Genomic DNA, 22,403 nt, shown 5'->3' with positions numbered 1-22,403 from the left:
AAAGTGGGTACTTCGAAGTCTAATGTTCTTCGTGCTAAAGAACGTTTGAATCTTCGAACCTATAAGAAGCAGAAACAACCAAAACGTAGTCCGAAACAATAAGCATCGATCAGGCCGAGGGTTCGAAAGCTGTACAATACGATTCTTGCTGCATAATCATGGACTACGAAGCCTACGTGAAACTCGATTATGAATCCTTGCCGGGACAACAATATTCTATTTCGATCTAAGACGAAAAATTTGGTAAGAAAGCTATGATCTGGCAAGTATTTTGTAGCTGCGGTAAGATTTCGAAACTATTCATCACCAAGCTTCCATGAACAGCGAAATATACATCAAGGGATGTTTACAAAAACGACTTCTACCCATGATTCGAAGCCACAAGGATCCTGTTGTCTTCTGGCCAGATACTGCTTCTTGCCACTACTCGAAATCTACGGTAGAATGGTATACTACCAAAAATGTCACTTTCGTCCCAAAAGACATGAATCCACCAAATTGCCCACAACTTCGACCAATTGAGGAATTTTGGGCATTAACGAAGGCACATCTTAAGAAACATGTCTCGGCAGCCGAAACCATTCAACAGTTCGAAAAAGATTGGAAAAAAGTGTCAAAACTTGTCGCCAAGAAGTCTGTACGGAATTTAATGAGGAACGTTCGCAAGAAGGTGCGCCAGCTAGTCTACAATGGCTAAGTAGCAAATGTTGAGAATAATATTCTGTTCGCAAAAAATAGTATGAATTTTGGGATGGACGAAGTTCTCTGAGACAGCTAGTTTAGTATATTTAACATCTTGCAGCTTTTCCCAAAACATCGAATTCCTAATAGTTTATAAAAATATTATTGCGCTATTCACTCTTTCCAAAAAAAAGTTCATAATAATAACATAAGAGACAACACCACGGACAGATGAGTCACATCTACGCCATCATGATGCTAAATCCTAATTATTTTCTCATTTATGCTTTTTCATACCAGACCTACATTATCGGAACAGAAACCGGGCGACGGACGGAGTCACGGAAATCGGAAACGGAGCAGTAGAATGTGACAAATGGGATATCGGAGGCACCGTTGGACCGAAACGGTGCTGCTGATGAGACAAAAATGCCTTTCGGAAGCCGAATGGCGATGGACGTCTCAGTTACGATTAGTTGAGGTGAACATACTTTGAACGAACGTATTCTCTTACACCTGTGATTGTGAAGAATAAACTGTAACCAATCAACCGTAAACGGGAGGCTGCTAGACAAATCACATCATCCTAAAATATTCAATCTGAACCTCACGGGTGCCGAACGACGGCTTCCTTACCTACAGTCAAGACGAACCGGGGCTTGCCCTTACCGCGTAATGGCTAAATTATAATGTTTTGACAAAATAATGGCAGCGCAAAATCCATTCTTTCTACGAGATTCATCAGGCCGAATGGGTAAATATTGGCCTGGCCTGGGACAGTGACTGACACTCGGGTCTCTCGGAAAGGGCTGTGTCTCACTTTGGCATTTCCGTTCCAAGTGACTGGTATACGGATACTGTTGGGAAAGAAGCAGTTGTTCGTCCAACGTGGCCCGGCCTGGCCGTCCCGTGTGCACCCAGTCAGTTTTAATAGCAGTCATTGTTTGATAGCTCATCTGGCTTCTTTTACCACGGTACGATAACTAACCTATCGGAAGATGTAAACTTGAATGTTGCAAATAATAAGCCACTTCAAACGCGTCGATGAATGCCGGGGAGGTATGAGAAATGCAACCCAGAAGATGATGCTACTTAGATGAGAGCTGCCGGTGTACGTATCTTTTTTTTTTGCTTCGAGTTGGGTTCAAGCGTTGTACTCTGTGGTTAAAATTTAAGTGTGCTTATGTAAAAACATCTAATTAAAGGTTATGTTTACTGTTGGGTTAGGGCTAACGCATGATGATTGCTTTATAAATGTACTTTCTTAATGTTCCTTCAATGATCCAACAAAAATGGAATGGTAAATTTATCATGTTGAGACCTAAGGCTCGTGTCATTTGTACCTTCTTAACATGCAGCATGTTGATCAATACTAATATCTGTAGGGGAGACCGGGGCTGGTTGACAGAATGTCTTTTATGAACAGGCTATTGTCTGAGAAGTATTCGAATACATGGGTCATGACTTATATTATTATCTTCATTCTAGCATGAGGTTACCACAATCAAGTTATATACATTTCTCTATGAAGCGAATTTTGAAAAAAAAAGGCTCCATATCGCGTCAGCAATTAAGTTCCCGGTCAGACAGATAGATGGTGTCATTGATTGAAAATGAGAAACATTGCACAGTGGGGAATAACGACCAACAACACGACTTTTTTCAATGAAATAACTAGAGTAACGTGCCACTTGAGCCAATTAGCTCTGATTCCTGATTCTTCAATGATTTCATGAAAACTTAGGAAAATATTTTCAAAACGGATATTACTTAGGCGAAAATTACCGTAGAATCGATTGATGATAGGATAGCCACGAAATTCACTATAATACCCGTTTTGTCCCAATTTCTCTGTTTTTCTGACTTTACTGCGAAGACTTACTGTAAAACTCTAAAAAAATCGACTAATCGGAAGGTAATTATGACTGTTTATAAGATCGATAAATGGATTGCCGTTCATCAGAAGAACTGCAAATAACTGTATTCTCATTTAGGAGTTAGCCAAATTTGGTGCAGAACTTTACGTCTGCTCAGCGGTTCAAATTGAACTGCCGAGTTTAGCACTAAGCAGTTCCATTTGAACTGCTCTGCACTGATGAGTCAAAAACGAAACGTAAAAATAATAAATAACTGTATTCTGTTTTATCCCAAATCATCTCCATAAATTAACAGAAAAAAACCTGTTCTAATCCGCCTAGTGATGTAATTATGCCTTTTTCATATTACTCATTACATCATAAATATTACCGTGAAATTCGCAAAAACAACTGTTCATTGAATAGAAACAGGAAAATTTGTTCGACCTTAATATCACAAACTCTACAAATCCTGTTTACCCTGTAGTTCCGAAAATAGTATCCACAACAAATTTAGGAATTCCGTATGAAACTGTAAGATTTTTCTTTTGAACATATAAGTTTATGATAATCGATTTGGCCATCTCGAAGCAAGTTTGGTGATTTACAGTTTTCAATCACCATTTCAAATTCTTTCGAAACTGGATTCCGATGACCGGAATAGCCGAAGGTGATTCGTTCGCCAGCAACCAATATGACCTACAAATTGGAACAGTTTTGAACCTAGTTAAACCTAGACTTACTATCTCAGGTTCTATTTTGATTAAACCAATTAAACGAAATTTAACAAATGAAACGAACCTGCGTTTTTGTACTTCTGCATATGTAAGTCAAGCTGAACAGCATGAATCAGCAGCATAAAACATGTAGTAGGATTATTATTATTATTATTATTATTATTATTATTATTATTATTATTATTATTATTATTATTATTATTATTATTATTATTATTATTATTATTATTATTATTATTTTTAACTTTAATTCATTGACACCGTCTTTAACTAATATCACATACTAGTAGCAGACATCCGTAACCGTTTCGTTTTCTCTATAGCGTTTCGTTTTGTGTTTTCTTCTTCCACGTTACACGGTATTGTATTGTCATTCTATATGCCAATTTGAAAGCTTCGACACACATTACTATAACATTCGCCCTGTAACTACGGAACCGGAAATTGTATCCGGATGAAATTTCACAGTAGCTTCAGAGATAATATGAGCTTTAATTCAAATTAAGATTTGTGAAAATCGGCTCAAGCATCACAGAGAAATCCAAATGTATTTTATTTTTGGGGTTTTTCTACACCACTTTCGGTGCTTCCGGAACTGGAAAAGGTGGGACCAGTAGTGCCGAAATAAGTTTTTTGCCCACAAACTAACAAGCTCTGCAAACTAGAAAAAATTATCAGACAGTTTTATGGGATTTTTAACTGTTTTTGACCATCGTTTGTGAAAAAATACAAATGAAATTGGTAATTTTTCACTTATCACGCTTTAGTTCCGGAACCGAAAGTCGGATCCGAATAAAATGTTGCCCAATTTTTTAGGAAACTATAAGACCTGCCATTTGAATCTTAGTTTGCGAAAATCGGTTGAGCTACATCAGAGATAATTGAGTGCAAAATTTTTCTCAAATTTTCACATATTACCAAATAACTCCGGAACCGGAAGTCGGATTCAAATGAAATTCAATAGCAGGGATCATAATACCTTTCATTTGAATCTTAGTTTGTGAAAATCGGTTCAGCCATCTCTGAAAAAAGTGAGTGCATATTTTTTCCATTTTTTGGTACATATCATTCTATATCTCCGGACGGTTCAAATTTTAATTTTAAAGGCATCTCATTTTGTTGTTCCGAAATCGGAAGTGGATCCAACCAAAGATCAAACGCAGTCTATTTCGGAAGACGTTGACCATTTCATTCGAGTCTAAGTTTGTTAAATTCGACTCAGCTGTTTCTGAGAAACAGTAGAGACCTCCGTTTTTGAGTTTACGAACGCTATTTCCGGGACTTTGGGAGCCGGGAGCTGAGAACCAGTGTAACTGAAATCGGTTCGTTTGGCCAGCAACTAGCATAACCTATAAATTTAAACAGTTTTCAACCAAATTCAAACGAATTTTCAAGTTTTTTGCATTATCGCGTTGCAATTTCATATGCACTACCCTGTATTTTCTGAACTGGAAGTCAGATCTGGATAAAATTCTACTTGTGGAAACATAATACTTTTCATTTGAATCTGAGTTTGCGAAGACCAGTCTAGTCGTTTTTGTGAAATTTAAATGATTTTAGGTTTGGAACACACGAGCACTTCTCCGGTACTTCCGGAACCATGAACGATAATCCGGTATACCCAAAATCAACGTATACCTGTCTAATTGAAGAATTATACGGTAATTTGAATGTATTAGACTTGTTTTTTTCATGTCATGTATTAAAACACATTCCCCTTCCTGAACCGGAAGTCGCATTTGGATGAATTACGGTTGTGGGGGGAAGGGGGTTCGGAAAATCGAGTGCACTTTTTATTTATCCTGTTAGGGGAAGATGGGGTAAAAACCCCATAAAGGGCATAATGCACCTTTTGCTTTCCTCAAAAGTTACCGATATAAAATTTTGGTAGCGATGGTTCAATCATATCTGGGAAAATAAAAAAAACAATTATGTCTCTGTTATAAGTAATTGTTGATGTTCGTTCCATAGTAATTTTCTAGGGTGAGGAAGACGATTTTAATTATGTTACCAGTGAACTTCTCCCCCATCTTTCGGGCTTCTAAAATTAGTTCTAATACAGGCGATGTATTTGCAATTTTATTGAAAAATCGTCAAATTTATCGTCTCATTTTTTTGGGGGCAAAACGACCCGAATTGTGTGAGGTAAAATGCTCAAGAATTTGCTTACAAAAATTATACATAAGTTATCAATTTAATGAATAATAGTGAACAATCTTCCACCTGGCAAATATTTCGTCAACGGAAAGACTAAAGCTTTCTTTAAATAAGAAGAAGAAGCTTTATGAGGGTGCATATTGCTCCGTGGTTATCATAAGCTGTAATCCGTTGTTTTGATGAATGTTTACCCGTTGTTTAAGATCATCCGGCCTCTATGTTCAGATAATCGCCACTTCGCGTAATTTAAAATGTATATTTTTCATGTTTTTCACGATCGGCATGACGCTCGCATATATTTCAATAGACAAATTATAAGGGTTTTAAAAAATAAAATATTTCATGTATTTTTCAATGTATTCAGTGAGTATTTGTACGTAATTTTGAGAGATAATGATTACGGAAGATAGTCATGCATGAAACTCTTCCGTGTTATTCTCTATAGTTTAGATATAGCTACATTTTCTCAGGGGCTGCGTTTTACCCCATCTACCCCTACTCTTGAATCGAAAGTTCGATCCAGGTTTATTTCAATAGAAACATATAGGACTTTTACTGAAAAAATACTGTGCAAGCAAAGAAATGGCTAAATGAGCATTATGACATTTGTCTTTTTGGAACAGAAAAATTTTGCTTCAACCAAATGACCCAATCACTGGTATGCCGAATTTAAACGCTTTCATACAAACCCCCACCATTCCACCGTTATGGAAAATCGAAAAGTAAAGATAGCTGAACATTGTGAAGATATCAAAAGAATGTGAGTTCACAATTTAGCATGAGCGCTTGAATATAAACCCCTTTGCAAAGAGGTGCCCCGTTTTCTCGCAGCTGATAAAAAACAAGTCGATCGCTACGATGGATTAAGGCCATGAATTGAAGTTTGAATTGTTACCGCACCCATCATATTCGTCAGACTCCGGCGACTATTTTCTGTTCTTAGATTTAAAAAAAGAAGCCGAGATTGGAGCATTTTTAAGGCTCAGGAAGAATTGCTTAAGCAATTGTATTGCTCTTCCAAAGGTATGCAATAGGAGTTTGTAAAATAATGGGAACATCTTGACCAAAGCAAAGTCTTGGCATTACATTCCTTTCGTGGAATTTGGCCTTTCTGTTTCAACAGACTTCGCAGCCGATTCTTAGTGTACAAAATCATTGCATGGCTATTACTATGGATCTTACTAAGAATCACTAAGAATCCTTCCAGGTCGGGGCTAGAACATACGACATCTTGACCAACGCGTTACTAAAATAAAACGCATTAACTTCAAAGCATAGTTAATCAGGGTACTGTCATATTTTACAATCTTACATATTTGATGAAAAGAATCAAACATCTGTACTTATTCACATCATTAAGTGAGGCAACACATTATTTTGTCAGCCACTTGTTTTGATTGTGACCACAAAGGCATCTTGTAGGGCAAAATGCATTCGGGCTCGTTAGGTACCTACTCATCGCACCGTTAAGTGCATTTTATAATGTGCTCTAGGGCAACGCATACACCTCAATGCGGTCACCTTCGAAAGGGTCCTCCCGAATGCAATCTGCTCGATTGTCCGTCATGTTACATTATGATGAGCTAATGGCACATCGAATGAATGATTTGTACCATTTCGGCGGTACGTTGCGCTGCTCAACCTTTGCAATGTTATACAATCCATTGATGTACTGTTCCCAATAGGAGTCGGAGGCATTTCGTAGGCAAATGAATACACAGAAAGTTCGAAATCGATGAAACTGCTCCCATTGTTTACGAGGCCCATGATCAACAAGTCCAAATAGGCATGTGCGTTTCCCGGGGGGCCTAAATTTGCTAATGGGGTTTTTCGTGCAAGTGCCAATTAGGTTTTTATTAGCTTTTATAAACCTTCTTGAAATCGAACGGGAATAATTGATTGCCTAACTCTGCAAAGCACCGAAACTGGATGTAGCTTTCAAATTTGAATTATCTTCCATCTTTTAAAAAAGTTTTTTACCACTAATACATTAGTGGCACAATATGTACGATTTGATTTCATCAATATAGAGTTTTATTCTACCACGATGATATCATTTATTTTCATCTCCCAAATCGAATCAACCTTTCTCGTAGATTGTTTTAGTACAAGCTTGTTTGTCACAGCAAGAAACTTAAAAAGGCCACGCGACTTTGCGACATTCATTTCGAGAGTCTAATTGTTTCTTCCCAAACGAACCTGCCCAAGGAGAACCAACCAAGCGAACGAATCAAGCCGCAGTTGAGAAGTGCTAAATTAGTGTTATTAGCACACACCTTCCTCAGCATTAAACACTTGTTACTGATCGGTACAATATGATTCCCCAGTACGAAACAAAACGAGAAGTTAAGAGGTAATGACGCAGGCTACATCTTGACTCGGCCGTTTGATGAGAGGAAAGATCGGATCTCTGATGTGGTGCCTGGTGCCCATCGAAATTCGGTAAAATCAACTACGAAATTGGTCTCGCTTACGGTTGCACAACCGATTGCGGTAATGAACGACGGGGTAGGTGTGACTACCCGAAAATTCGATAGATCAAGCTTTGGTCGCTAATTAACTTTGCAGCTCAAACAGTCTCTAACAGTGTAACGAAAAATCTTTCTCGCAATAGTAAACTAGCGTAGGAGGTTTCCTTGATTGTTGACAAACTTTTGATGTATTATTAGGTCAATTTTGAAGACATTGCTTATTTTGCCACTGTTTCTATTCCGTGTTTCTGTGCTAGTTTGCAATACTTTTGTTTGAATTGAATGGTCATAATGAACACTCAGAATGTTGCACCCATTTGTGAAGCACGCAGACGATGATTGTATAAGATAATGGAAGTTGTGTAAAAAATAGTATCAATCAACTCACCAGAACTAAAACATCAACAGTTTTCAGGGGTTTCTGTCACTACTGTTCGTTCGGTGCTAAGGTGCGCATAATCTTTTCCAATTATTATCTACTACTCGTCTTCGACATATCAATGCATTTGCAGTTCAAATTGTTGGTCCACATGAGCCGCTAAGCAGACGCAAATGTTACTTTTACTGGAGTAACACAATTCAAACGATTGCGTCAAAGTGCAATATCCGTTATGACGACTTCAAGCAAACCAAAAATCGATAAATTAATTTTTACTTATACAACTTTTTACTTTAGTTACCATAACTGATATATTTTGTAATTTTAACATTATTTAATTAAAAAATATACAATGCTTACTGTATTCATAGCTAAACAGTTTTAGAATCCTTTCTCTTTTTACATATTACTCGATTTCCGCAATATTTGTTTGCCGAGTTTTCACAATTCATAATGATTTTTTTTGTTTAGATCATAGGGGTTTTAACCCTTAGGACATTAGCCTTTTCGGAACAAAAAATTTTTCTGACCCTATGTGCGGGGCTAGGAATCGAACCCAGATGGGCTGCGTGAAAGGCATCGACTTACTCATCGCGCTACGCCTGTTCCCGAGGTTTTCTAGTATTTATTGAATTTTTGATGTATAAACATTTAATTGTTTTGTAAATTCTGTTACTTTAACAAACAGATTTGTAAAATGAAATCCATTATTTTAAACAAAGTTCTAAGCTTTGTTTACGTGTTACTGATACACGATTTGGGTCAAATGTTTACCGTTTTGTTTTATAATTTGTTGCCAATTTAACGGCATCTTCATAATACCTTTCTCATAGAAGCCTCGATCTTTTTTGTGATGACCGGCTTCTCAGTAACTAGCGGATAAAGATGAATATTTTAGCTTTAACAACCAACGTTTGAACGCTATTGATTGGTGTTGTCTTCAGGGGAATTGTATTTAAATGTTAGACATTGCAAAATAAATATAAATTACTAGTTACAAAGAACTTACAAAATCAGATTCTCGTTCCTCGTCAAAAATACTCATATATGTGTAGAGAGTCAAGTGTTGATTGAGATTGAGTTTTTAATTCAAAAACTAAGAAATATACTTTGTTACAATTGTAGACAAACTTTGCTCGAGATCACTTTCAACAAAACAAAATTAAACATTTGATTGCACTGAACAATCTTAGAAACTATGGCTATTGTAAGGCTATTCGCAACGCAGTGATGGATATCTGTGCTAAAATGACAGACGGTCGTATAATTTAAAACTGTCAAAAATAAAACTCGGGCTTGATGATCTCAACGCGAAGATTTAAAATCTGTTCTATATATTTCTGTAAATGTGCCTATTAGTGTTGTGTTTATTTGTTTATTTGTTTATTTGTTTATTATTCAGTGTCTATTCACTATGATGTTTCAAATCAAAAACAAACAAACTATATTAACGATTTCGAAAACGATATGAGTTTTTTACAGGAACTTCTAGAATTTTTGGATCATAGTGAGCTAGAGTACATCTTAATGAAACTGTACTATTCAGTGCAAAATATTTGATGTTCCAGTTCTAGATGCATAATTTATGTCAGTTTTAAAATTATAACAAGTAGAACTAGCAGCCCTAGCAGCGTTTTAAAAGTGTTTCAAAAATTAAAAAAAATAGAACGGAAGCGTATACCAGTTTTGAATTTGTTAGTAGAACTGTTCGAATGAATAAAACTAGAATGGCTGGCTGGGGATACGATTGTTTCAATTTCATGTCTATTATAGATCGATCATATAAACCTTCCAGCTGCTGAATTTGCTCTTTAAGCTTATTTTGATCATTTCTGAAATGTTATTCGATGCTTTGACATCTCGTCTGTCAGATTTCGTTACAGACACACACGCAAAAAAATTAAAACGGTGTTCTATTCGTGTTTCAAATATACATTAATTTAAAACAATTTTGTCGAGCAGTTTTAAATCTGTTTCAAATTTGTGCTCGAAAAATGAAACTAGATCTCAGCGTTGAGCTTGACATGTTTTAATTGTAGATCTAAAGTAGATCAGTTCATATGAAATAAAATAGCGTTGTCAATAACCTAAGGGCATGTTCAGAAGTGTTCCAGTTCTAGATGCATAATTTATGTCAGTTTTAAAATTTAAATTTGGAAAGTATAACAAGAAAAACTGGTAGTCTCAGTAGCGTTTTACTCTTTTTTCAATAATACAAAAAATAGAACGGTAGTGTATACCAGTTTTAAATATAACACTAGAACTATTCGAATAAATAAAACTAGCGTGTTTTGCTGGAGATACGGTTGTTCCAGTTTTAGTTCTATTATAGATCGCCCATATAGAACTTTCAGCTGATGAATTTGCTCTAAGGGCATGTTCAGGAGTGTTCTAGTTCTAGATGCGTAGTTTATGTCAGTTTTAAAATTTAAATCTAGAATTTATAACAAAATAAATTGGCAACATCAGCAGCGTTTTATCTGTGTTTCAAATATAGAGAAATTAGAAATCAAATATAGAGAAAACGGTTTGCTGGGGATACGTTTGTTTCTGTTTCAGTTATATTATACAAAGAAAATTATGACCGTTTTAAAATATTTCGGACAAGAACATTTTTAGCAGCGTGCAAAATACCTGCATATATCATTCTAAGTCCATCTATGTGTCTGTACGGTTGTTGATGGTGTTGGACGTGTTAGTTAGTTAGTTAGTTGCTACAGAGTGAACCTGAAGTAAATATTCGTCTGCTAGCACATCTTACGTTACTGTAATCTTGTTTTAGAGCTCGGATAATGAGTGTGGTAAGTCCAATAATGTTGGTTGTTGATCGGTAAGTAGTTTGCGAATTTTCTCTGGATGTTGCGAAGAATGCAGAGAGTGTATCATAATCTAAGTAATTTGTAACTAGTAATTTAAATTTATTTTGTAATGTCCAACTTTTAAATACAGTTCCCCTTAAGAAGACGCCGCGTTGAAACGTTGGGTGCTAAAACAAAAATTTTCGTTTTAATCCACTAGTGATTGAAAATCCGATCATCACAAAATAAACTTTGGTAATTTTCTGATCCATATTTTACGAAATACCGATCGCTACGCGTCTGTTATTTGATTTTATTTATTTTTAATTTATTTATTTATTTTCTTTCCAAGATTTTCAATTATTCCAGATATTTTTTTATACAAGAGAAGGAATCGTCTGAGTTATAGTCTGTTCCTCAGGCTCGACAGGGACGGGCGTTTCGAATGTTATGAAGATATTTGTTTTAATTATTCTTCACAGTACTTCGGTGCAATCAGTTTGAGAGCAGTGTAGAAACCACCCCTATTGAGAATAGCCTTGCACTAACTAGGCATATTTTCGTCGGGGATTACTGTATAGCTTGTTAGAAGAAAACGTCAAATCTTCCCAACTTTCTTAGATGGTAGCTAATAAATGTAAACTAAATAAGAGCTTATTGGGATTTCCTAGCAATCATGTCCTTCATGATGGCCCTGACATTTTCGATAGGACTAAAGCTATAAGCTATCAAATCTTTGTTTATGGAAGCTTCTTCAAACTTTAACTTTTACCGGCTGTCAGACAGTGCGCTGAACGAATTTGATACTAAAGGTACTGTTTCCCAACCAGGAAAGCTTCGTTCAAACCAACGCACAGAAAGGTGCTTCAGCTTGAACCAATCGCGATCCTTGAACTTATTCCGGATGCTGAAACCAACGCTTGGCGTTAATGCGATAATTGCCTATTTTTAGATAAAAAAAAAACAAACCAAAAATATACAGTGAATTGCCTTCTAGAAGCTCTCGAGATATTTAGACATGACATTTAAAGAACCTAGTTTTTGTGGTGGTGCGTTTATTACAGATTATAGGCAAACTTTTACTTTTTTGTACCATCAGATTCTACTATATTACTTTCATTTAACGTCACCACACTATCACAAACGTCACTAAACTTTCACAGAAGTATAACTAACATCATAATATATATATAAATATATATATATATATATATATATATATATATATATATATATATATATATATATATATATATATATATATATATATATATATATATATATATATATATATATATATATATATATATATATATATATATTTTGGAATGTTATTTTCATGAAGAAGAATTCAAAATCGCTCAGAAAGATATGATAATTTTAATTTTTTGTTCAAATGTTGTTCATTTGAATCTATTTGATCGTAAAAATGAGTTTCCGAAAGAAACATTACAAAATTATGTTTAATAAGTTATTATAATATGAAATTTCATATTACTTTCTATACAAAACTACTCCATCCTTTAATGAAAGAATATATTTGAATGAAACTTTGACATTTCACAGATAATACAATAAACTAATCAAACTAATAAAGTTTGAGTATATTGTATTATCTGTAATATTCAAAAATTTCATTCAAATATGTTCATTTGGTAAAGAATAGTATGATTTTGCTGAAAAATCTACAGGAAATTTCATTTTACAACAATTTTGGCAAAAAAAATTGTTTTAAGTGTTTTTCTCGGTAAGTCATTTTAATAATCAAATAGAATCAAATTAATAATATTTGAATGGAAGAAACCGTCATTTGCAGTTGGACCCTTTCGTTGGGGGACAATCGATGTTCTTGAATTTGAATGACTATTTTTGATCGGGAGCTTGCAGTTTTGCAAATGCAAGTGAATTGATTTTAGCTGTAGATGCATTGTTATCAAAGAAGCACAAATCGTATTAAGTATTTAATAAAATCAATCTAAAAATATTGATACAAAATTGTATCGACTTTTTTTTCCAGCGCATATTATTTCGGGTATCCGATCGATTTCCTACCATTCACAACACTTGAGAAATATGTGGAAAATGTGGAAAAATACATTCGGATTTTTCAATTTTTTTATGCATGAGTTGAATTGGTTTTTAAAACCGTTCTTCCCATTCCTGGAGTTAATCTACTCTAAAACTTACTTTCGATGTTTGTGGATATTTCTTTCAAATAATCGAACTTTTTTTAATATATCTCTTATCAAAAGGTAAGTGTAATGAGCACCTTTTGTGGACTCGATAGTTCAGAGGATAAGCCGGAACCAACCAGTCGTCATTTGTTCAATCCACGACGTAATCGTATTGTAAGTAGTAGGTTGAACAGGTAACACTAGCCGTGTTCAGTATATTTAGGTTTGATAGCGCAGTTATGTAGTATTTAGTCCTATTTTTAACATATTTCACTGCAGTAGTAAGTGCAAAACAAAGCTAACATCGACGCTAACGTTTGCTTTAAGAACATTTTCAAGTACATAGCGACGAAGCTCACGACTAATGGCGTCAATCATTGATATTTTATAATTTTTGAAGAACGAATTTAATCCATGCACCAGTGACCTAGTCGACATACAAGCTCTCACTTATGGCATAATTTAAACAATTCACATTTAACCTCTTTTACCGAAATCATTTGCGTTCCACCTACTTTTGACACGCATATGAGAGTCGCCAATAGGCCTGATTTGTTCAAATTTTAGTTCGGCAATTATTAAATTATGAAGCACACACAACGCCTACATGAAAATCTTCTCCAAAATCAACGATAATTGCACGTCAACAAAATTAATATCAGCGATCGTTAGATGGTTTTCGATGAGTCACCTTGATCAATCGCTTTGGTGGTCAGATAATGTGATCAGTATGCCTATGAGCGGGCATGTACAGCCGAATGATACAGATCATCGTAACGATCGTAATTAGTGGATTGAATGTGCGGTGAAATTTCGCAAGCATTGGACAAACTCTGCCACGAAGCTGTCACTGACAGTAAGATACACAATTCACCGAATTCAGAGGTTGGGCTATTGTACCATTAGTCATCTCATTAGTAGAGTTGCCATGTTATTTTACTGATTAATTGACTTTCAATCAACGAATTGTCATAAAATTGAATACAACATATTTGCTTCGGGTCGAAAAAGCAATACCGCAGAACAAATAGTTCGAACATTATGCAATACTGCTGTTATGCCGACGCGAGATGACTACTGGAGTTGAGATCAATGGGGTACAATTACCCTATATTCGCTAACAGAGGTGAATTATCGACGCTTGACCGTTCGAATAGGCTTAAAATGTGAATTTTTTATACATTCTACCAGAATATGTGAAAACAGATGGAACGCATTTGGCACAAACTTATTATAAACGTTGCGTACGCAAAAGACTGCAATTGTTTACATAAAATACTCCGCTTAGCAGCATTGCCAATATTCCAGATTTATGTTTCGATAGATACTCTAACTAACCAGATCTTTTTCCAGATTTTACAGATTTTACCAGATCTCACCAGATCTTTTGTCAGATCTCGCTTCTGATCTCTAGATGATAGGTGGTGAGACCTTTTTTTTGCTCACTGAAAATGAAGCCCGGTCAAAATCTCCTAGTTGGACACAGACAAATCCAGATAAATTTTTGATTCAGAAACAGATTTTTGAATAATTGCAAATCGGCTCAATCATACAATTAAAAAAAATGATCACATCATAGTTACGTGAAAAAAGTCATGTGAATATTTACCACCTTGCTTTTGATATAGTTTTTTGTGGACTGCCCGTGGAGTTCCGTGTTCCATAGATAAAAAGTAGTGGGTGTTCATATCACATTCACCCACTAGATAAACTATTACTATTCTGAATTTTGCTGATAGCTGCATGTAATTTAAATAAAGCTTACTAAATGTTACCTTCTATGATAGTTTGTAGAGATTCGCATGCAAGTTTGTCTCCAACTACCTACAGGAGAAATGATTATTTTCTCACGTTTTCGAATAAATAGAAATATCTTATCTAAAAAAAGTACGGGTGTGTAATGTCAGAGACATAAATAGATGTCGTGAATACGAATAAAACTGACAAACCGCAACACATCCGCTCGTAGTGCGAAATGATGTCAAACTGAATCAATTTTTCTTAAGAGGCTTCTTTTCACGTGATATCATTTGCAGGGCTTGTATTGTGAATCCTGAAACGAACGAAGCAACAAAAAAACATCTGCTGTGAACACTTTGCTTGACATAGCTGAATGAGAGACCTATATTAGAGAGAAACTGAATGCGTGAGAGTATATGCTACTGAGCCGATCAATTCCCTTGCCTATAGTAAATTGCCTGTGCTCTCAGTCTCAGTTAACACATGAACTAAGCAATCCATGACAAAGTAATGAAATGTAGGATTCGCTCTCGTTAGTATTGTATGAGAAAGAAGGACTTGCTCCACGGCGTGCTACATGACGCGAAGCAAAGTCAAATAGGCAATGTTTACGGTGTTTTCACAGTGTAGGTTTACAGAAATCATTTTTGAACATAATGTTGGCATTCTAAGACCAAATTTGATCACATTTCAAACATACTTTAAACATTTTATAGCAGAAATTTTGCATTTGAGCCCATTTTCAGAACGATCAATTTGTTTCTTGGGAGTTTACACTGTGTACATATCCTAGAAACATTATAAGCAATGTTCTTTAAATTAATATTCATCGGAACTAAAAGTTATGAATCTAGTTTCTTCATAGGCATCTTCAATGTGAGAACTATTCATCAAATGCTAACCTCGTGAAGCATAGGTCTCAGATAGCGGGCATATTCATGAACTAATGAACGAACAAAGCAGCTTTCCTTGCTTGGGTTGCGCTGTGAATTCTACCTGACATACGAATGTGTGTGAATAGCACAGATGGTGAAACCCTTTTGTTAATATTCGTTTTTTCAATTTGCAAGCCCTGATCATTTGTAGCTTTTTCACAAATGGACGGTTCCAACGACCACACATATAGGCACTTATGCATATTTCATGGAAGAAACTATCAAGATGCTGTACAGGATTCATTTCTGCCTTTTAAAAGGACAAGATTGTGGAATTCTCTACGATATTTAGTACAGTTCGGAACTATTTTTTTCGACGATCTTCGTACAGCGAAAATTGCACGAAGCAAATCAAATTATTTTGGATTTTCACTAAACTGATGATTTTTACCTTCAATTTGCAAAGAAGAAATCTTAATGGTTCCTGAGATAACATTTAGAGCCATTAGAACGGCTGATTTTATATAATGTTGTCCACTTTTCGTTTTTCGTTTTCTTTCTCTCCAATGCAAACGACCAGAATCTCTGTTGCATGATGCAATCGATCTTGTTTGAGTTGAAACTAGCTTTGCGTACAAAGGGCAAGACATCCGCTCGCCAAATGATGCCAAACTGGTTTAATGTGTCTTCTCGCCTTGACGACCGGAGGACAAATGAGAACTACGACCTGAGCGTTTGAAAAAATCGTCGTCCTAGCGCGAAAAATCCAAGCGAAAGTATAGAGCTTTCCCGCGTTGTTTTCAAATTTTGAGAAAACTTATTTTTTGAGTTGTTTGTGGTTATCTCACACTGTTCAAAATATTATCCTAAATTTCTGATCATATTTTTGATGAAATAGTGAAAGAATTATGTTGCTGCCATTAATCGAGATATTCACGATTAAGTTCCGCCCATTCTTCCATATGGCTAATTTTGAAAAGGCGCCCCATAGTAAAGTAAGTCACGATTCATTCACGACAAAAAATATTTTAGAAATCTAAACATTAACACATAAAAGTTCAATGCCGTGTTTATGATCAACTAACAAGGACTTCACACACGCATTACTCTGCGCCAAAAAAAAAATATTGGAGCCGATAAGATCTTGGGAGTAGGTTTGTTAGGCTATCAACTGACAAAATCTGAAAAGTAGAGGAATTTAGAATCACAAGTCTTTTCGCTTTGTAGATATTGAATGGATTCTTATGCAAATTTCCAAACTTTACCTGCAATTCATTGCTCGCCATTTTTAGGGTCAACCAATTCATTGTTGGTCATTTTTAGGATCAAGTTTTTCACTCCGGAAATTTACGTAGATTGTTTAAAAATTGATTAGTTCACGTTAATTGTATGGGAGGATGCGATTAATTTCAGAGGATGTTCACATAATATTCATTTTGGTCATGTGAAACAATCATTTTACATGTTTCGAACGTTTCTTTGAGTTGAAGTAAAAGGTTGCTACACCCTTATTGAGCATAATTTAAAAGTAGGAGACACACCACTCAATATAATTTAGTATAGTCAAAATATGAGTTTCCACCAATCTACTCGCTTTTTGTTTAGGAAACTAATATGTTGAAATTGGATTAAATTTTTACTTAGAATTAGAAAAAAAAGGTGTTATGCGCTTCACTAGGAGATTGATGGTACTTTTTATCTCTTTCTCAATTTTATCATAGATATGAAGGTACCACTTGAAAAACCAAACTCATGTTATTGATAGAACAAACAAATGAAAACGAAGATTATTTAAACTGATAAAAAAACTAACTATTATCTCTCTCCGGAGAGGACCAGCCTGGAGGCCGTGTGAAATCTATCGAAACAAAATAGACATGAATGGATCCACTGGGTTTCTGCTTCCATGTCGTAAAAAGCGACAACGGCAGAAGTTTAGCTTTTTCTACTCTCCAGTGGTTCCAATCTGGCTTAGCACGCTGCTGTGGGGATTCGCTCTGAAGCAACAAACGGTCGCTCATTCTCGTTTTACGACCGATTCTATACGGGTGATAATTGTGATTGAGTCATTTTTCTAGTGCATATATCCTTTGTATAAGTTGTGTCTATGAAAATGTCCACACAAGGTTTTTGAAATATTGTTACCTAGTATGAGAATCATCAAGTTGAATCATCGATTCGATTTTCTGCGATAATTATCAACTTGTTTCTCTCTTGGTAAGTTCTATACAACACCGATCATTGCAAAACTGTATCTATTTGGGTAAGGGCCGTGAAATACTCAGAGTATGAGGTGGAGCGAAGAAATATAGAAAAATTTTCTCACAGCTCATGCATTGAGAGACAGCGAGTTTTTCTAGCATCATCTACCAGATCGACGATATTGTATACAATGTAAAGAAATATCGTGTCGTTCTCTACCAAATTATATGCAATCGCCAACACTACTAACAAATTTACTCTTTTTCTGGGTTATTCTACTGTTTTTTGAGAGTGAGTAGAATCCTTCTCATTTTCGAGAAACTTTTCCTAAGCGTGAGTACTCGAAACTCAAACCATCAGTTATGATCAATGACCATTCACGCACATTGTTTTGAATCGATTTCGATGCTCAAAGTATATACAAACTTAAAACTTAATATAATACCGGTGAAAACTGAAATTTAAACAAAATTTTTTTTTGTTATGTCAGAATGATTTTTTCCGAATTCTTGGCAATTCGAAATTGATATACTGTTACTGATGATTTTGTTAATTACCATAAAAAAAACGTAAATGATTCTAATTTTACATTTCGTCTTCGACTCATCAGTGCATTAGCAGTTTATGTTGAACTGCTAACGCCACCTAACGATTCTACTTAAACTCAAGCACAGGTTAATGTTATTTGTAAAGTTAATTTTACCGAAATCACTAAACAGAAGTTAGACCATCAAAATCATCAAGGTAGCCATTTTGTTTCAGATTGAAACTGAGTGGCGGTGATAAATGTCACTATGTAAACAAATAAGTTTTTCAGAATGGAACGCTCCTAATTTTATGTTGTAATGCGTAATGTTAAAAACGATTATTTGTAATGTTTGGAGACTACACATAGTAAAATTTTACAGGAAGATCTATACACTGCATGAAGTTATCGATTGGAGTCGGGACTGGGAACGGTATCAAAGCATAATTATCTTCTGTGTAAATGAAATCATTGGATAAATAACATAATTTGAAACCTAATAAACAGTAAAACATCTCGGTAGTAGTTTGTATGGATGAATACCGAGAAACGGCGAAAATCTCGCTAATGCATCTTATGTACGACATCGAATATCTCCGGGCATTTCAATTGTTTTGCAGTTTGCGGAGATTATTACCGAGCATTCGGTTGTTCAAATTTGGCAAAGTTTTGCCAAAATTCGGGAAAAAAAGTGTGTAAGCGTTTCTGCTACTTATACTACGGTATTTCCATAATACTACATGGAATTACAAGTCCCCGGGGCCTAACTAAGTAAAAGTCGTTTTCTTTCCGTGAAAACTTTTTTATTCTTCAGTATAATATTTATCTAGAGCGATACATTTGGCCCATCGGTCTTCCATCATTTTGATGCTCTTTAAAAAAAGATTTGTCAAGGCCTTCTAAATAGGCTTCCGTTTCTGCAGTGACCTCAGCATTCGACGAAATTTTTTTTATTCTCGAGTTTTGGAAATAGATAATAGTCGCTGGGGTCAGGTCTGTAGAATACGAGGGATGGTGGACCAATCCGTACCTTTTATGCATGAATGAGCTGGTGTGTTTTTTTCCACAGCTTGATGAAAACTAGAACTCGTCTGACACGAACAGCTATTATTCAAATTGTCATGAAATTTGGTATTGGGCCATCTAGAGGCTTGTTCTCAACAAAAATGTACATGGTTTTAAAACTATTCTCGAATTTTCTGTAAGAGGCCCGGGGCTTTTCATTCCATGTAGTATCAATTATTAGATATGAAGTGAAGGTAAAGGTACAAATATGTTTGGTTTGTATGCCACTTGAAGAACATGTTTAATATACATCAAGCCACTGAACAAACAACGTCATATCTTTTCATCGCGTCAAAAATGTCGAATTTATTACCAGAATGTGATGATTTGCGGAAAGCATTGATATGTTTATCTTATTTAAAGAAAAGTGCTGCAGAGTCGCATCAAATTTTATTGAGGCATATGTTGATCATGCTCTATCAAAAGCAACAAGCAGAAAATGGTTTAAATGGTTTTGAGATAATGATTATGAAACAGCAAAAAACACTTGTGAAATATTGCTTCGAAGATACGAAATAAAATCGGTTTTGAATCGAGTTATTACTGGTAATGAAAAATGGAGATTGGCGCTGAAGCAGAATATCTAGGATAGACTTCTGACGCGAATTTTGTTTGTTTACTGTAGATTGTGTTTTCTAAGAATTAGAATTATAATTGAATACTGTAATGACCAAGTAAAACGAAGCATGCTTGGTTCTTCTAGGCAAATGGGCTTTCTCTTCATGTGTTTTTTATGCAAGATAGTTTAAGTTTCCCGTCTCTTCGGTAACATTTTTGCGGTTTTCATTACATAGTTGCAATCACATGTCATTTTTCCAATCTGCTTTCCCCATTAGATACTGATCAAATTTAAAAATGAACTTATTTTACGATTCCTGAACGGACAAAAATCATGGCTAACCAGATCGATTCTGCAAGAATTCAATGATCTGTGTTTGGTGAGGTCAGAAAGCTGCTACCCCACACGCCGTTTTCACCAGATTTGTCCCTTCCGATTATCATTTGTTTTCATCGATGAACCACGCATTGACTGAGCAACATTCCTACAAATAATTCAAAAAATGTCTGTTTCATTGGTTTTCTTTAAAAGACGAACATTTCTATTTGCGTGGTATCTACCAGTTGCCAGAAAGGTGGTCAAGATGTGTAGAAAGCAATAATCAATACTTCGAATAAGCTTCTTCAATTAACCCATTCAAAATCAACGTTTCGTTTTAACAAAAAAAACGCTAACTTTATACCGGATAACCTGATATTTGCACGTTAGGGTAGTCGAATAGTCGAAAATGAGATCGACCAGTGAACTTAGAAATGTGTAAAATAAATGACTATAATTTAAGACTCTAAGAACATGAAGGAGCTCTTATTCAGAATATACAATGTCAAAAGCTAGGGCATCCCATATTAGAGAATTTTATTCAAGCAAATTAGCTAGTTTAGCTATGATGATTTACAAAGCGGAGTAAGTATTAATAATGAGTCGTATCAAGATTTGCATTAATAACACAAATTTGTTTCCAAATAAGTATAGTGAACTTACCTCATCACATAATAAAAACGTTGAGATACTGTTTTAATTATCCTACACGACTACTTTAAGTGGCGTTAGAATACAATACACATAAACCTGTGGCTGTACGTTTTGTTCACTTATTCTATCCACAGCATAAATAATAACTAACAAAACACCATTGCTAGCCCGTTATGTGCCATTACACAATCCAGTTAGCCCAGTTCTGGCTAAGCTAATTTAAAATCAATCAACTTTTTTTTGACACTGCTTTTTATTAACATCTGTGATGATCGTTAATCTCGCATTGCGTGAGAAAATGTCGATTCTTTGAACAACTCGGTGCAACCCAACTTTTTCAGCTCTCGAGAAACTGTTCACTTTTCTACAGTCAATTTTTGTTGCTAACTGATATAACACTTAATATAATAAATAAATACCACCCTAGAACCAATTGAAGGTACACTTCCAATGAACTTCAATGTTTTATCGCAACTTTTCCCACAACTTTGTTCTTAATATACGAAGATACACACAAAACCACAAAACTATACACTTTCTCAGCTAACCACGATCCGGCTTTGTCCAGTCTTGGCGAAAGACTAAAATTAGTTGGGTTATAGAGATAAAACTGGTCTTCGGATGCCAATCTGAGGCTCTGATCGCGATGCAAGACGGAGAAATTTTCCTCCGTTGCGGATTGTCTTCTCTCAGTCATTTTCACCATCGGGAGTAGCGTGCGTTCCTCGCTTACACTACTCTGAGTTCGATGAAGTCACCGATGAGAGAGTCACACGGTTTTTTCGAACGCTCTTCTTCGTTCTTCGTTCAACAAATTAACCGTGTGAAGCTGCAGCATGTGTTCCGGAGGATCCGGTGCGGATGGGAGACAAACCAAAGCAGAAAATCGAATGTTGTTTTGATTGAATGAGAACATGAGAACAGAAGAGATGCCGTCGCAACGCTGCCGCCGCCGCCGCCGCCGCCGCCGTCGTTTTCCACGATTAGGAATGCCGATTCAAAAACAATCAAAACCGAAGGTCTCACGTGGGGGTTGGTTAGTTGCGTAAAGCGTATTTCACTTGACGGCTGCCGGTAGCAGCTGCGCGATGGTGTAATAGTAATTTGTTCTTTGGAAAACAGTATTATTTCTCACTGATCCATTCCGAGAGGGGAGAGAAAGAGAGAGATTGTCTCGTCTTAGAATTACTGTAAATTTAAAGCTGAGTTTC

At 35.6% G+C, this 22,403-nt stretch overlaps 1 protein-coding gene across 1 annotated transcript in view; it reads right to left on the bottom strand.

The window, feature by feature from the left end:
- The window catches only part of LOC131440193 (uncharacterized), a 64,850-nt gene extending 43,067 nt beyond the window's left edge, over nucleotides 1–21,783 (bottom strand). The window contains exon 1 of the mRNA XM_058611255.1: nucleotides 21,202–21,783. The gene's annotated coding sequence lies outside the window, so the exon portion shown is untranslated. The remainder of the gene's footprint in view (nucleotides 1–21,201) is intronic.
- Nucleotides 21,784–22,403: the final 620 nt, after the last annotated feature.

The sequence above is a fragment of the Malaya genurostris genome, chromosome 1, assembly GCF_030247185.1.
Source record: "Malaya genurostris strain Urasoe2022 chromosome 1, Malgen_1.1, whole genome shotgun sequence".
Taxonomy (NCBI): domain Eukaryota; kingdom Metazoa; phylum Arthropoda; class Insecta; order Diptera; family Culicidae; genus Malaya; species Malaya genurostris.
The sequence above is the reverse complement of the archived record's forward strand: the minus strand, read 5'-3'. Positions and strand labels throughout refer to the sequence as shown.